A 17,251-nucleotide genomic window follows, 5' to 3' on the forward strand; every position below is an offset into this window, starting at 1 on the left:
TAAGAACAAACAAGGATATTAAAGCAATAGAAAAAGGGAAGGGGAGGAAGAAAGCAAGGAAGGAAGGAAGAAAGCAAAGAAGGAAAGAAAGAAGGGATATATTCATAATTTTATCTCATGGGATTGATAAAATAGAGTGAAAGAGATAAAGAGAAAAGATTATGTTTATTTTTCTTTTTCGTATGTCTCATATTTTTCATATTAATGTTTTAATTTTATATAATATATTACGGACTAAAAACACTTTATTTTAAATATCTATCGATATCTTCCTTTTTTATTATTTGTTTTTTTTCTTTTTCATGTATTTTGTTGAAAAATATATATTCTGAAAATATGAATTCGTATAAGTTCATCGTATCAAAAACAAAATTGATAGATTTTATTTTAAAAACGGAGAGAAAGAGAGAGAGAGAAAGAAATACAACTGCAATATTTACACAAGAATTTCTATTAAAACTATGACGAAAATACGTTTTATTTTTTTCAAAAAAATGATATAACGAACGTTTACATTGGTCAAAGTTTTAATTGCTTTTTAAAAGTACATTTTAATATTATCATCGCAATAGGAAAAGCTGCATGTGAGTATGTGTGAGTGTGTGTGTGTATTTAAACTTTTAATCGACCATAACGAAACTCAAATGGTAATTAAACGTGAGAAAAAGGGATAACGAGAAGTATCATCACAGTTATTGAAAAAAAAAATGTTCGGATTTAATACATTGATATACCTTTCTCTTTTTCTTTTTATCTTTTTTTATTTATTATTGATTGTAAATCACAAATCAAAAACACGGACACATACACTTTTCAATGAAACGTACAAAACTTTCCACCCTCGACTCTTGAAGCCTACCCTCCTCCCCCATCCCTCGTTCATTTGGATTTTTCTATTCCAGGTCTATTATAATAGTCTTTACACATATCACCCCGAGTAGAATTTTTGTTCTCATTGATTTTCGAAATCACATAACACGATGACACGACGCGATGCGACGCGACAACGAACGTGCATTAACGAAAATACTCAAATTGGTTTCCAGCTGTCGCAGCGCTGGATTTGCCGATTGGAAAGTGAGAATACTCGGGGCCCCTCTAGAGAGGGCCCCCGACCTGAAGAGGCCGCCGTAAGGCGGTCAAACCCTCTCAGGTAAATCCTTACAATTCTTTTATTATTAATAATATTGCTTTCATACTTTATTTTATTCACATTAACATTTGTTTAATTAATTCATTAATTTTGTATATCTTCGAAAACATTGATCAATGAACGATTTGTTCATCTAAAGCACTACGATGAATATTATATATAAATATATATTTTTTTTTGTAAGATTCAAACATTTTTGGAAAAAAAATAAATTATTCTGTAAATAACTTGAAAATTAATAGGTCAAATTAATTAAACAATATTTAGTGTACATGTAATGTGTTTTCATAACCTAATTTTTATGTGATTAAAATATCGGTGATACCATAAAAATGCATTATCCTAGAAAAACAAAATTCATTTAAGATCTGTGAGTATATATAATAGAAGGACTGAAAAAAAAATAAACTAATTATGATCATTTCACGAATTTACACCGTTAAAACCAATTTTCATAGGAAGCGTATAATAAGACCCATGATAATGTACTTTAGGGGATGTGGGGAGAGGAATAGGGATTGCAAAAAAGGGAAAGACGATTTCATGTAATTTCATTGGTCAGAAAAATTAATGTGCTCGTTGTATTAACAGCCTATTACGTCTATCTTGCAGATATTAAAAAATAAGAAAGAAAAAAACAAGAGAAAACAAGAGTTGTAGGAACAGAAAAAAAGAAAGAAACAATATATCGCGTGTATATAACGCTATGAAACTAGAGCGACCCTTTGTTCTTGGTAACCCTCGGTTGCTATTTTACGATATTATGATATCGCAGCAATATCGTGTTACTTGTTAAACTCTCTTGGATATTACAATAGGGAATATCCGCTGAAATTGCTTAAAACCTGTAATGTCTGACCGAAATCGTGATCCTATCGTTTCTTAGAACGTACCAAAACCAGTAACATAATCTTCTCCGAATCCGCAGATATCGCAAATATTTATTCGAATTTAATAGTCTATATAATTTTTCTTTACGGTTTTTACTTATTTAGAGATTTGACAAATTTTATTTTTTAAATCACTTCTCCGTCTATTTCTTTTTTATATTAGTAATTATAAAGATTTCATAGTAAACAGTAGAAATATTTTTTATACGTGTAACATATATTTCAATTCACATTTACGATACAAATTAATTTGTGATAAAAAATACAAATTTATAAGTACGTGACTTTAAAATTAAACTACGTTGTAGAGGGTTGATGATATTTGGACCATTTATTATTGAAATGGATACAATTTTGATGTTTTATTTATAATTAATGCAAATTACGTGTTTTCTCAATTATTTTCAAAAATTAACTTTCACTGCTTCAATAACACGTGATCCATTTAATAATTATATTACATAAATATTTTAAATAATATAATAAAATTGTGACATCAGACTCTCCTAATTTATTTTTAGCCCTAATTCATAGTTTGATGAATTTCCACAGATTATTTTGTTCCGAAATATTTGTAATCCAGAAAAGCAAAGGGGATGATATCGTTGATAATAAACATGTCATATTTTGATAAATCACAATTAATGAGAGAAAACTGTAAGAAAAAGAAAGAAAATAGAAAAATAGGAAGAAAGATAGAACGGAAGGTGTATTCTTATTAAATAGGAAGAAAGAAAAAATCAGGACTAATTAATCTTCATCCTGCTTGATTGTCGCAGAATCCACGGATTCTATTACTTAGAAAAGACACTTTCATTTCTTGATTATCCACGTTCTAGATCTTATCGACCTTTTATTCCTACTTAAGATTTACAATAGTGCTGTCGATGAGGAAGAACAAGATTATAATTAAATAAATAGTTGTATAATTATTAAGAGAATGTTTTTAAAATGATCGAAGTAAGAAAATTAATTTTTTAAAAAACAAAATTTAAAATTAGATTGAAAAAATATTTTTTATTGCACGATAAGCATAAGATAAAATAGTATTTATTATTTAAATAATTTTTACATAATGAATATCGGTGATTCAAAATAATCTAACTTTGGTGTCCAACAATTTTGTTCATTTTAAGATGCGTTTTATTTCAAGAATAAAATTTATATTATACATAAAAAAAAATAAATCAAACGATAAAAATATTTGCAATAATGCGTTTTTCGTATCTGAAAAAAAAGTAAATATTCCAGATTTCGTAGGAATTGGCAATAAAAATCGTACATAAACTCGTATGTGTACATTAGTGGGAGAATAAACTCGATTCGATAACATCGATATCTCGAAGAGGAATTCGATTATAACGTTAAAGCAAATGCTACCTGATAAGAAAGATGCTTGTTCGAATCGAACGAAAATACCAGAGGAACTTAGCGTTCTTTTAAGTGTTCAACAAATTGCTTCGCCGTGCAAACCGCTTGAAATATTTGCCAGCTCTTTCAAAAAGATTTGTTCCGTTAACGCGACTTGTTTGCTTATCGTTAACTATATTTATTATTGATTGCAATCAATTGGAACCTATTTTTTCCCTATAAACAGACTGGTTGAGTTTGAAATAAAATTTTTTCTTTTTGTCTTTTATTCGGATGACTAAAATTGGGTATAAATATTTTCTCGTTTTTCTCTTTGTCTTTCTTATTTTCTCTCTTGCCACAATCAACCGAAATACATAAGAATCACTGGTCGATACATTAATGCCAAACTCACGTGAATGTAAGCGATATATTTCGTTATCGATAATTGAATCGCCGTGTGCGGTCGACTTTTGTCGTTCTTTTCCCTTGTGCACTTTATTCTATCACTATTTGTACTATTAACTTTCAAGAAAGAAGCGAAAATTATGAACTTTCCTAAGCTCCAAAAGAAAAAAGATATTTTCAACAAAAGAAATAATAAATCATTAATTTATCTCTTACAAATTTTAATATTTTAATTATATTTAATCAATTTCAGAAAGATATTCCACTATTTCTTATCTTCAAGTTCTTACTATTAACTTTTATTATAAATCTAATATCTCAATGATTTGAAAATTTTTTAAATATATTCTACTTATTTTTATCTTAAGATTCTTTTTGTTAATCTATTTTTTATTTTATTATCTCCTTTTTTTTCTTTTTTATTCTTATAGTAATTTTATTTTGATTCATATTTTCCATCATTATAACAAATATCCTCGTTTAGTATGTCTTTTGTAGCAACTCAAATTGTGACATATTTTTGACCTAAGTGAAATCAACTACAAAAGTAGCTTATTTTAAAGCTTCCACATGCTATTTTCAGATCTCTTCTTTGTACCCTTTTACAATTTGCCTTACAGCGCGTTCATTGCGCAATGCATAGGTAGATTCTATTCAAGTGTACACATATTCAATACAAAATTCATTCTATTTAGATTTATTTAAAAAGATTAAACGAAGAAAAAGAAAATACTACGTCGAAACGAATTTTGTTGTGTCGAGTATAATTTCCTCTCGAAAATTTAACCTACAGAACTCACACATGTATAAACCAACAGAAAACCAACAACCATTGCATCCAAAAAAGTCCTTGAATGATTTCAACAAAAATTAATTATTCCTTATGAAGACTTTCAATGCTTATTTTTATTCCATACAAATTTTCGTACATAAAAAAGGCCATAATTACATACACACGTATGTACACGTATGTAATAAAATTCTACGTGAGATGAAAATGAAAGAAGATTTTTCATTGAATTCGCATAAATTTATTAACAAATTTACCCTTTTCTCTCTCTATCTCTTTTTTTCTCTTTCTCTCTCTCTTTTTTTGTCTCACGTATACTCATAGCGATTAACGAGTTTGAAACACCCGTATATTTCGTAATTCTATTGCGTCACGTATGAACGCGTAGTATATGTATATGTGTGTGTATATATATGAAAACTACCAAGAATTCGTCTCGTAAATATTTTTCTAAAAAATGAAACAAAAAAGTTCCCAGGTAAAAATGGTTCGGAACGATTTACGCGTTGAATAAATACATCGATTAGAATAACTCGCTAGATTCGTTGTGTTTCACGTTTTCAATAATTTTTCTCTTCGCAAAAAAAAAAGAAAAATATTTGCATGCATTCATAGAGAATGAAAGAAGATGAATGAGAAAGTGAGAGAAAGAGGAAGAACGAATTTTCGTATTTTATACCGCAAAGCATAATTTCCTGTTTGCGAAACAAACGATAATAACACGATGGTCAGCTATTTCTCTCTCTCTCTCTCTCTTTTTTCATTCCCCGATTTTTCCCTCTTCCACTCTTTCATTTCGTTCTTTTTTTATTTTTGTTTTGTTTTGCACCCTTTTCCTATCCATTTTTGGTACCTCGTAACATATGCAGGTAGTGTCCAACGTAACAAGAGGGAAGCACGAGGTTGCACGCGTCGAGAGGGAATATTGCTAGTCTAGAGTAACTCCTGTTTTCATATCGCGTAATTTGCATGTCCTTTATCCTCCTATCCAACTTCAATCTCGGCTATGCTACTATATTCAAAAGACAAAACAAAAAAGTAGAAAAAAAAAGATAAAAAAGAAAAAAGAAAAAAGTTGGACGAGAAAATTGGTATCTAAACTTTGCTATTCAGGTATATTTTCGTTTCTTATATCTATTTTATGATGACCCTACGTGTTTAAAATATTTCAAAATCTAATCAAAAATCTAAAAAAACTGTTAACACTCAAAAGGAATAACTTTGTGATACGTCTGCGAGTTTAATTTTTCTTTGGTATTATAATTAATAATTAAATGAAATAATGTAGAATAATCTTGTTTTCCAACAGTTAATCTACTAACAAATATATGTGTCATTTGTTAGGGAACAAGCACGAAATGTGCGAAAATGAATAATTTTCTTTTGAAAGTAAAACGAAAGGAAAATTTGTCTCGCAGATTATCATTAAAACGGCTCGTTTAAAGATGAAAAGAAAAAAAGAGAGATACTGAAAGAGGAAAAATAAAGAGAAGTAATATATAAAAGAAGAATCGTGAGTTTTTTGAATGCTTGTCTAAATCGTCCTCCTTGCTGTTCTTTGCGAGGATGAAATTAGATTAAAAGAAAAGAAAGCACGAGAAAGAAGACAAATGTAGTTCACTATTAAACGAACGTTAAAAAAAAATATTAAAAGAAATTATTAAAAACATTAAGTCAAATATTCGACGTACAATAACAATATTTCATTAGTTTGATTTATATTTTGGAAAAAATTTTCTACGATTTAATTTTAATAAATATGTAAATTATTATCTGAAATATTTTCATGAAAAATTAAAATAAAAAGGTAGAAATATAAGTGCAAAGCCAAAAGTGGCTTCGATAATTTCATCGGGAAATTTAATAATACACCACGTTATAAATTCTAACAGTGACTTGTTAATCCATGATGCTACCCTAAATCTTGGAGACTTTTGGAGAATAGCTTTTGAACCCAAAACTCGTCTCTTGCGAAGTCCTTCATTTTCTCTATCCTTCTCACTCTCTATTTCACTTTCTATTTCTCTCTCTCTTTATCACTGCATCTCTCTTTCTTTTTCTCGCTCGTGTTAATAAGAGTACGGTAATATAATACTTAATAAGAGTAGCGTCAGCTAATCCACGTTTCCAGGAGTGTACAAGCAAAAGAACAAAAAAAAAACTGCAAAAAAAGATATATATAAAATAAATAATTAAAAAAATAAGACAGAGTTTGTAAATATTATCAAGGATTACATATTTAAGCTCCTGCAAATGGTTTCAAGAAGAAATCCGATTTTAGACGTAAACCAAATGAATTAGATTCTCTTCTTTTAATCTCTTTCTCTCTCTCTCTTTTTCTTTAATTTTTCAATACAGAAAAAAAAAATATAAAAAAAATAGCAGATAACGAACCAGGGACAAAGAATAAGAGACCGGCGCGAATGCTCGTGCTCGAGAGCTTTTTTCCTTTCTATTTTATTACCCCTATCTCTCTTTCTCCCTCTCTTTATTTCCTTCTCGTTAAAGCAAAAACATTAAATATATCCTACATTAATTAGTACGTATATTACCGACTCGGCTGGAGAGCTAATTAACACGAAACACACCGTGTGCAAACGGATGCGCTTTTCGTTTCGTACTACTTCCGGTAGAAAATAAAAAAAGAGAAAGAGAGAGATATATAAAAAGATTGTATTTAATGATCCCACGAACGTATGCGTGCATGCGTGTATGTGTACGTGTTATGCAATATGTAGAAGTTTATCGTTGAGTTAATCATACACGATCGAACACGATAATGAACATTTTTTTTAATGAAAGAGAGAAAGGGAGAGATATAAATACAATGAAGATACTCTTTTTCATGATTGTTTAATGTATTATGTCGACGAATATCTTATATCATTGGTCGATTCATGTGTTAGCCAAGTTACATGGTACGTGATAAAAAAGTGATCGTAGTAAAATGCTTAATCTAAGCCTTTAGATTTCTGTTCGTGATTACAAAAGAATTGATAAAACTAGGAATCTTTTATTGGTTATAAGATAAAGATTATAAAATATTATTATACATGTGCACCATATTGGTGAAGAACATTAAATTCAAAATAATATTAATTTATTGGTATGTGATGTCAAAGTTACACAGACTCTAGTAACTTTTTGGCCACCCTGTATTATCTCCGGCTATTGTAGACTTTGTACGTTTTCAATGTGTACAATTGTAAACCGAAAAATAGAAAATATGAGCTTTTTTTGATTCATGAAGTTCATTTAATCAGAGGTGGTTCATCATGTTCTGGAGACAAAATATTCAGTATTTAGAAAATGGATGAAGATAAGGAATCCTAAAAATAGATAAGGGGCTAAGCACACTGGTAGGTTTAACAATGATCTTTTTTTCAAGTTACGAGCAAAGATCTAATATAGTACGTAATGTAATATGAAAAGATAAGCAGATAAAAGCTTGAGTACTATTATTACTACGAGTTCGTTCGTTTGCGGTCTTTTCTTTAGATTGTTCTGGCATTAGTATGCTTGGATTAAGTTATATATTTATAGGTGGTCTCTTAGTCAGCGTTAACAGAAAGTCAGAGAAGGAGAGAAAAAGAGAAAGAGAGAAAGAGAGAAAGAGAGAGAGAGAGAGAGAGAGAGAGAAAGAAAGAGAAAGAAAATTTATTTGACCTTAATCTACCCATGATACTACCCAAAGATACTAAAAAAGACTAATAAACGAAGTATAAACTATAAGATAAGATGATAACTCATTGAAATACTATAATTATGATTAATATACTTTTTACATAAAATATAAACAAAGAGATTGTAAGATAAGAATATGAGCATATAATATGTGCATATATACTATAAAACAAAACAAAATATTTATTGTATAATTGTATTCAAATGAATATATTCTTAAGTTGTTAAAACAAGAAACTTTTTAATAAACGAATAGAACGATTTACGAAAAATAAGACTAATTCCGAGGATTTACTTATTATTATAAATTATCGAAAAAAGAAAATAAAGGGGAGTGTAAATTTTGATATACACCATGTAAAATTCATTTCTTGCTTTGGAACACATTGGAGAGTCAATCTCTCTCTCTCTCTCTCTCTCTCTCTCTCTCTCTCTCTCACTTTTTCTTTCTCATAAATAACGATGAAAATACATTGAAATTTCTCATGTAAATACTTGATAACAAATTCAAAGACACTATAAAGAGATTTTCCTAAAGATTTCAATATCTTATATAAAGTTTTATCCACAATATCTCTAGGTTGTGTTTATCAAAGTGCAAGAGAGACAGACGGACAAATAGATAGATAGATAGATAGATAGAGAGAGAGAGAGAGAGAGAGAGAGAGAAAGAGAAAGAAAAGGTGACAAAATTTTTCTATTTTTCTCTATTATCCTTTCTTCACATATTCTGTTTTATTTCAACCCTGTCTTTTACACCTGTTCCCAATGTAAAATCCGTGTCCACGTATCGTCCGAACATAGATGAAAACAATGTTATTACGTATCTAGTCGAATAGAAAAATATTTTCACAATTTCTGATTTTACTAACACGGAAAGACACTGTCCTTTCGTATTGCACGCTAATAAATCCAGAGACAAGATTTTTTCTTCTTAAAATTTTTCTCACCTCTTTCTGTCTACCTCCACATTTTCTTTTTTCTCCGCAATTTTTCGAAATGAACATCTGCTTTGTGTATCAAAAGTAAAATATAAATTATTTTTACAATAAGTTTTATTTTTTATTTTTTAAATAGCGAAACAACTTAATACGCGTGTTTTTTTTTATTTAACATAAACTACAAATTGATCTTCAAATATCTCATTAAATAATTTTTTTATAATTTAATATAAAAATATTAAAAAAAAAATTCCAATTGATTTAGTTCCAATTTTTCTCAAAATCAATTTATTACTAATAAAGGGTTTTTTCTTTCAATAGCATGAATAGATTATAGTTATCATTCCTATCAATGGTATAAGCTTCTTAAACGTTCTAAGAGACTATTGCTAAATGTTATGAATTGCAAACATTCGATGAAAGATACGCAAGCTTACTTTCTTGCTTTGCTTTGCTAGTCTGCTCGTTTGCTCGAACGCTTGCTTGCTTTCTTGTTTGAGGATTACTGAGAAACGATCGAGTAAACGGAAATGAAAATACCTTAGAGGCGAGCAAGACGACATCTCACCTTTGATTGCATCTCGGATGAAATTTTAAGCATACCATTTCGGAAGCTCGTTCCTTATAAGCTTGGCATTCCAAAAGAACGTGTCATTTCTGAAAACGTTTCACGAAATAGGAAAATACTCATTTTTCTTCTTCATATTCTTTTTATTTTTCTTCATTCAACTTCAAATTTTTATTTTATTACATTCGATGTTTTATATACACCTACGTATATGAAGTATGTGCGTTTTATATTTTCTTTTCAACGATTTTATAAATACCTTACACGTCAATTTATTTTCTAATATTTATACTTCTGCATCATATGTAGCAGCTGCTTCATTTTATACAAATAACTGTAACTGTACTTTTCTACGTATTATGAAAAATATTGATGAATTATAGGTTGCCATAACTCAGTAAAAATTTATATAACAAAGTAAACTGTAATTACTTGTTGAATTCATTTTAATATTCTCTAAAATCATTGTTCACACAATAAAACATCGATTTCGATAATAAAAAAAAATAATCATGGTTATAAAAGCACACTTCATTAAACCGATACAAATAATATTAACTATCCTTCCATTAATTTTTATTCAAAGCATTAATTCCACGAAACGATTAAGATCATACGTACACATACCTATAGTCATTTAAAATCTGACACTGAGTACACCCATATAATTTCAAGAAATTTACATATAATTTCTTCGAACAAATTAAAATGAAAAAAGAAAAGAAAACTAGATGAAAAAAATCAAACAAAAAGGAAGGCTTAGTTTGAAGGAAGAAGATCGTGAGACGAATATAAATCGAAAATTACAGGAAAGTCAGCGAGGAGAAAAAATGTTCTATGATAATATCAAAAGAAAGAAAAGGAGACAGAGACATAGAGACACAGAGACAGAGAGACAGACAGAGAGAGAAATAGAAAGAGAGGAAAACTAGGAGCAAAGAAGGAAAATAGTTATGTATGTTTCTTGAAAGATAGTACTTGCTCGTCTGTGAATTTACGAAGCGTTAGTCTCATCTTTAAGAGGTATGGATGGATGGATGGATGGATGAATGGATAGATGGATAGATAGGAAATGGCAACAACAATAGCACAACCGACCGATGCATTTGTCGAGAAGCTATTCGCAAAATATCTCTCGATGAAGGCGGAGAAAATGAAAGCCGGCTGCTTTTCAAAGATCTTTTCAAAATGTCTAACCATGGACGTGTTTCTTTTCAAGAAAGCGAGTCCATCGTTTCGAGATACTGTTTCTTTTTTCACGAGAAAATACGCTTTATTCTCCTTCCACCACATTCTCCCTTGCTTTTTCTCTTTTATTCGTAAAATAAAAAAAAATGTCTGCCTCATCGATTCTTGTCAAGTGATTCAAATTGCTCCCCAAAATATGACCAAACTTCTTCGATAACAATTCAATTTCGTTTACTTCTTTAACAAATTTGTATTAGTTGTGCAAAATAAATACGAAAACATTTCGTAATTGTAGTATGAATTAAATTATAAATTAATTCCTAATTATATATATTGTTGTATTTGTATTTGTAATTTTAAATTACAATCTTTTGGGTCTCTTTAATTAGAAGAACATATTAAAAAAAGAAAATATTATACAATGAATTTTGTTTTCGTTTTTTAAGTGAAATCTTTTGGATTCGTTCAACGTAAAATACAAATAATTATTTACACATGTTTAAACATGTTAGATACGTTCAATCGGTAAATAAACGCACCCCATAACACGACAGACATTTTTTTTCTTTCCACCGTGTTTCTCCCTTAACGCGTTAATTACAGAAACGAGAGAAGATATTAGCAGGAGCGAGGGTGCAAAAAGTGTCTTTACCGAGGAAGGCAATTTCGAGCAAAGAACAGCCGGTATCTTTTACCACTTCCGTTTAACATAGGAACCCTTCCGTTCTCTCGTACTTTTTTTTTGCTGGTGCAAAGGAAGCAAGTCGCTAGTTTAGCAACGCATCAAGCACCTGACGGTGTCCCTAATGCACCGATATTATAATATATATTAAAGATAATCTACAACGAAAGAGAAAGAAAGAGAGAGAGTAAACTCTGACGCACTCTTAAATTCCCCCAACCCTTAAGGCGAATTTTCTTATCGCTTTTACATTTAAAAAAATTCACTCCAAAGAGAAGAAACAACCATCAAAGTCAGGAAGCATCCTCGTCAGTTTACGTCAGAGTTCGTATCCTCTGCCACCCACTTCTTTTCCCTCATCCATCCTCTCTCTTTCTCTCTTTTTCACATAAACTTGTTACTCATTCTTAGTTGTACATGTGTATGTGTATGTCTGTGTCTGTGTACGCATGTGTGCGCCTAACTTTGATGCATCATTTTTACATCTTCTCAATCAAACTCTTGAATTATTCAGACACTCTCTTACGTATTTCTTTTTCTTTTATTTTTTCCTTTTGCTTTTATATTCTTTTTCTAATCAGTTCTATTAGACCAAACAATCTGGGAATAAAATTACTTACGAAATTGCTATACCTAATCGCAATTATCCTACTCCTCGTCAAACTCGTCTAATCTTTTTACGCATTTTTCTGCGATATTATATTTCCATGATAGTTATTTTATATATTTCTCTCTTTCCCTCTCTCTCTCTTTCTCATTTCCGATGTAAAAACGGACGTTTATTAAATCGAAACTTCGCAACTTATATTTGCGAATTTATAATGAAACAACTTTCCAATCACTCGCTTTGATATGAAATCGTTCGAACGAAACGTTCATATTATATTTCTCATCAACTGTAGAACTGCCGTTTAGCTTTTTCATTTAACTTTTTATAAGAATACATATTTTTTTTTTTTACTAGATCGAATGCAGAAATAAATAAATAGAAAAATTGATAAATCCTCGTTAGGAGTCTTTCGAAATTTTTTCTATTAAAAAGTATATAAATTCTTAGACTTAAAAATTATCAAATATATATTGGATGGATGCATCATTCAGATTGATAGAACAATTTCTTGAATAAATACCATTTGACGTATTGTTTTACCTTTTTAATTTTTCTACTTTCTCTCTCTCTCTCTCTCTCTCCCTCTCTCACACCCCTCTTATTTTTTAAAAAATTTGTAATCATCATTATTGACGTACGCGTGCAAACATTGAATCGACGTCATGCTTAAAAGCAAGCACCTTTTCTTACGACAAGAAGCTAACAGCAACCTTCCGATAAACGTTAACTAAAGCTTTTTATCGACGCGACTAACTCTCGAAAAAGTTGAGCTTTCGTTAACGTGTCACTCGGTAAAATTGACTGAACGGGAAGCTTGCGAGTAGTAGAAAACTACTTTGCCGACGAAGGAAAAGCTCGAGATCTCTCTCTCTCTCTCTCTTTCTTTCTTTCTTCTTCGTTCTATCCTTAACTTGATCGTTCTATCTTAGTCTATTTATCTATATCATCTTTTTTCTAACGCAACATTGTCGATAAGAGAAATGAGAGAAAAGAAAACACAGGGTGGTGCAATTTTGGGTTTGGAAGAAAGCAGGCCAGAATCTGGAGATCTCAGTCGAAGGCCTCTCACATGCCAGTAGTAATTCTCTCTCTTTCTTTCTCTGTTTCACTCTAAGGCTCTATTTTAAGATGCTCGTTGAAAATAAGCGAGTGCTGGAAAATCAAAAGGTACCGATGCTAAGTTTAGACGACGAACTAGAGACGCGATTGTCGCCGTTTCTTCGCCCGCCCTGTTACAGTACAGTCGTGCTATAGTCGCGGTATAGTGATCACGGTATAGTGTTAACCAAACCATAAAAAGAAGCATCAAATTCACGGAAATTAAGGCCCTTTGAGAAGAAGATTGAAGAAAAAAAAGAAATTTAGAGAGAGACAGAGAGAATAATTAAAAAGAAATAAAAACCGATACAATAATTAATTATAATTTTTAGTTACATGTTTGTAATAATTTGTTTTTATTTGTGTTTCTTATTTTTTTCCTTTTTATTATTCTTATCTTATTCCTTATCTATTTTTATATAACAATAATTTCGCAATCACGTATGCACGCAGCATCAATGAGGATTTCCTGAAATTTTCTCACCTGTCTCTCTCAGCTGTCTCGAAGCCGAAAATAAGCTCGGTACGCACCTATTTTTTATTTATTTTTATTCTTGCTGTATTTTTTTTTTGTTTATTTGGGAAGGTCGATGCACCCATTCAAGTTCATTCTTATTTTCGTTTTAATTTAGAGTACGAGATGGTGATACTTTTTTGTATAATATATATGTGTGTGCAGAGTAAGTGCGTATATGTGACACCCCAGGCACGTAGGTAGTTCGATGAACCATAAATGGTATCGGCTATGATGAAATATCATCGACGAGAGGATAGAATTACATAATTGTTTCACGCAAATATTTTTGTTTGTTTTGTTCAATTTCGTTTAATTTTGTATTTTATTAATCATTAATCAATAGTAATTTTTATATCGAACAATTATATAGAGAAATTGACATTTATTTCCAATTCGTTAGCAAATCAAATACTACTCGGTCGATAAAGAAGATTTTCCTGTTCTTCCGGGAGCTAAGAGATATAATTAAATATACACGAACTGTCCCATTTCGTTTAATTCGTACAAATGTGGGATATTTTCGAAGTTCTAATATTATCCTGAAAATTACTATGATCGTCAATGAACCTGAAGAATTCTAAATTACTAATCGGAACTTGTGTCTTAACAATTTTACAACCCGAAGATCCACGTGTTTTTCATCATTTAACGTAACAATTAGTCCAAGTTATATAAAATGTTATTGAACTTTCAATGATCGAAAAATTCAGTGTATTTTATTTATTGTTCTTCTTTCACTTATTTTTAATAGTCTAATAATTTTTTATCATTATAAGTGTTGATAAATTTTTATTTAAATTAATAGAATCATACATCATATTTAATTTAATATAAAACAGCTACAGCGACCTGAATAAAACAATGACGTGGGCTACCGGTGGCATACGCACTACTCAAGTGTTAATACCATAATACCACATAACCATTAACGTTTATTACTAAATAATTTGTTGTAGTAAAAATATTCAATGAGATGAAAAAATAATCTAAATTCTGATCAACATAAATGCATTCATATTTGAACTAACCATGGGCATGGAGAATATTTTAAAGAATAATTAGAATAAAAATGTAAATATCAGGATAAACGGATGGATCGATTTTGGATGGACGCGTTCCAATTTCGTTAACGATTCGCAATCACTCCATTATCGCGTCGACCATGCGTGGCATCACTGAAAAGCGTGTTCGATAGGTACAATTTCATTTTTATTTAAACACGATTAATTTTATCCCCGCAAATCCATGGTAATCGTATGCTCGATGGTTGTGGAAGAGAGAAGAAGAATTTTTTGATCGATTTTCCATAAACGATAAAATTATAATGAAAGGGAGGATTGGATAATATCCATGAAATACTTCTATTATTACTATTACTATTACTATTATTATTAAAACTGATACGAAGCTTTTGGAATCCGTCAACATCGACGAATGAAACTGCTAATGACTCGCATAAAGCTTTTATTAAATCTTCATATTACATTTCTATCCATCTGTCTGTCTGTCTGTCTGTCTGTCTGTCTATCCACTTTACATTTCATACGACAAAAAAAATACGAGGAGATAATAATTGCGGTGAAAGAAAGAAAATAAATAATAAAGCAGAGTTAGTAATATCGTATTTTATTCGATGCTCGTGAGTTTCCATGTGAGTGATACTTGCAGAAAATGTGACATTTACTCTACTCGTGCATGTACCGTCGACCGATCATTTTTACAAATTTTATAAGAAAGTATAATTAACATAAAAAGTTTGTATAAAAAATGTTAATAATAAAACGTTGCTTTATGCAGGAACTTTCTTCGATAATTTTAAATAACAATGTTCAATGAAAGTATCACTCTATTTTTTTTCTCTCGAAAATTTCACGATGCGTTACGAAATTTGTTTTTTAAATTTTAAATAAAAAAGAAAAAAAAATAGAAAAGTATCCTTCATAAAATTCGTCAAAATATTCGCGAACGTGGAAGACTCGATGATCGTGTAGGACGAAGGAGAAAAGTTTCACTAAAAATCTTTCGCTTATTTCATATACGATATTGAAATTCTCTTCTTTCATTTTTGCTCGACGACGAAGAAAATAATATTCCGCCACGAGAGAATGAGAAAGAAAGACATGCAAAAGGCTCGTGAGAAATTCGCGTGTCGACTTCCCACGAAACTTTAAAAAGGAACTTGTACAAAAAAGAAGAAGAGAACAAAAATAAAATACAATAAAAAATAATAAGGAAAGAGAGAGAGAGAGAGAGAGAGAGAAAGAGAGAAAGAAAACTTTTCGATTACTATCGCATAACATCGATAGTAGAAAATCTGTGACTGTTCGACTTTGATCGGTCGAACAATTCTAAAGTTTCAATTTTCTTTAGGGAAAAACGTATTAGAAATTGTCTTCTTTCTTCGAGGAATGGAATTTCAAAATTGCCTTGTTTAATATTACCCGAAAATAAAATAGCCCCTTTTTGTGACTATATTGGTCACCGTTATTCATTCGTTTTATGACACTGACGGATATTATTTTATAAGTGCCCGAGGGTTTAGAAATTTGTCGAATTTTTAAGATAAATCAATTATACGCGATTGAAATTCTCTCTAAATAACAAAGTATAATATTATACTTTACAAATTGTATTAGGATAGCAAAATTATAAAAATTAATAAAATTATTGTCCATCCAGTATATTAAATTGAACTTATTAACAAATATAAATTTGTATAGTCCTATTAGGATTTTTCTCGCCTATAAATAAATTAGCTATAATTTTTTTTTCGGCATCTTTCCCTACCTCATTTTTTTAAATCACGCATTTAAATTTTGATGGCGAAGACAACAAAATCTAATCGTTTTCCCTGATTTCACGTCTTTCACGTTGCGATATGAAATATTTATGCATTCTCGAAGCTTTTTCTTTTCGTATAAAGTTCCGTAGATATTCGATCGATACAGGAAACGTGTCAGGAAAATGCGAATGCCATCTAAATTTATAGGAAAAAAGGGAAAAGGGAAAGAAAGGGAGAGCAAAATAAAAAATAAAAAATATATAAAGAGAGAAAAAGCATTACGTTGCCTGCAACGTTTCGATCATCCAGCTCGTAACATTCTGTAGATGGTATTGATCCCCAAAAGGTTTGGCCCTCGGCCAGATCGAGCGTGAACTCGCACCAATCACTATCAACTAAATACATGACCGATACATATCACGATCATATATTCAATAGAAAAATAATTATCCTCATTATCCTCGAACCTCCTTTTAAACTCTTCCTTTCTTTCTCTAAAATAAAATGAAAGAATTACAATGAAACGTATACTTTACTATTAATTTGTTAACTTTGATTTTAAGATTAAAATATATTCTTTAATTACTAGT

General features: G+C 30.2%; 1 protein-coding gene across 1 annotated transcript in view; it reads left to right on the top strand.

The window, feature by feature from the left end:
* The window catches only part of LOC122519241 (RING finger protein nhl-1), a 55,388-nt gene that overhangs the window by 3,650 nt on the left and 34,487 nt on the right, over window positions 1–17,251 (top strand). Inside the window, exon 2 of the mRNA XM_043638585.1 lies at window positions 1,047–1,153. The gene's annotated coding sequence lies outside the window, so the exon portion shown is untranslated. The remainder of the gene's footprint in view (window positions 1–1,046; window positions 1,154–17,251) is intronic.

Source organism: Polistes fuscatus, unplaced genomic scaffold, assembly GCF_010416935.1.
Source record: "Polistes fuscatus isolate 324 unplaced genomic scaffold, CU_Pfus_HIC Scaffold3, whole genome shotgun sequence".
NCBI classification, from domain to species: Eukaryota; Metazoa; Arthropoda; class Insecta; order Hymenoptera; family Vespidae; genus Polistes; species Polistes fuscatus.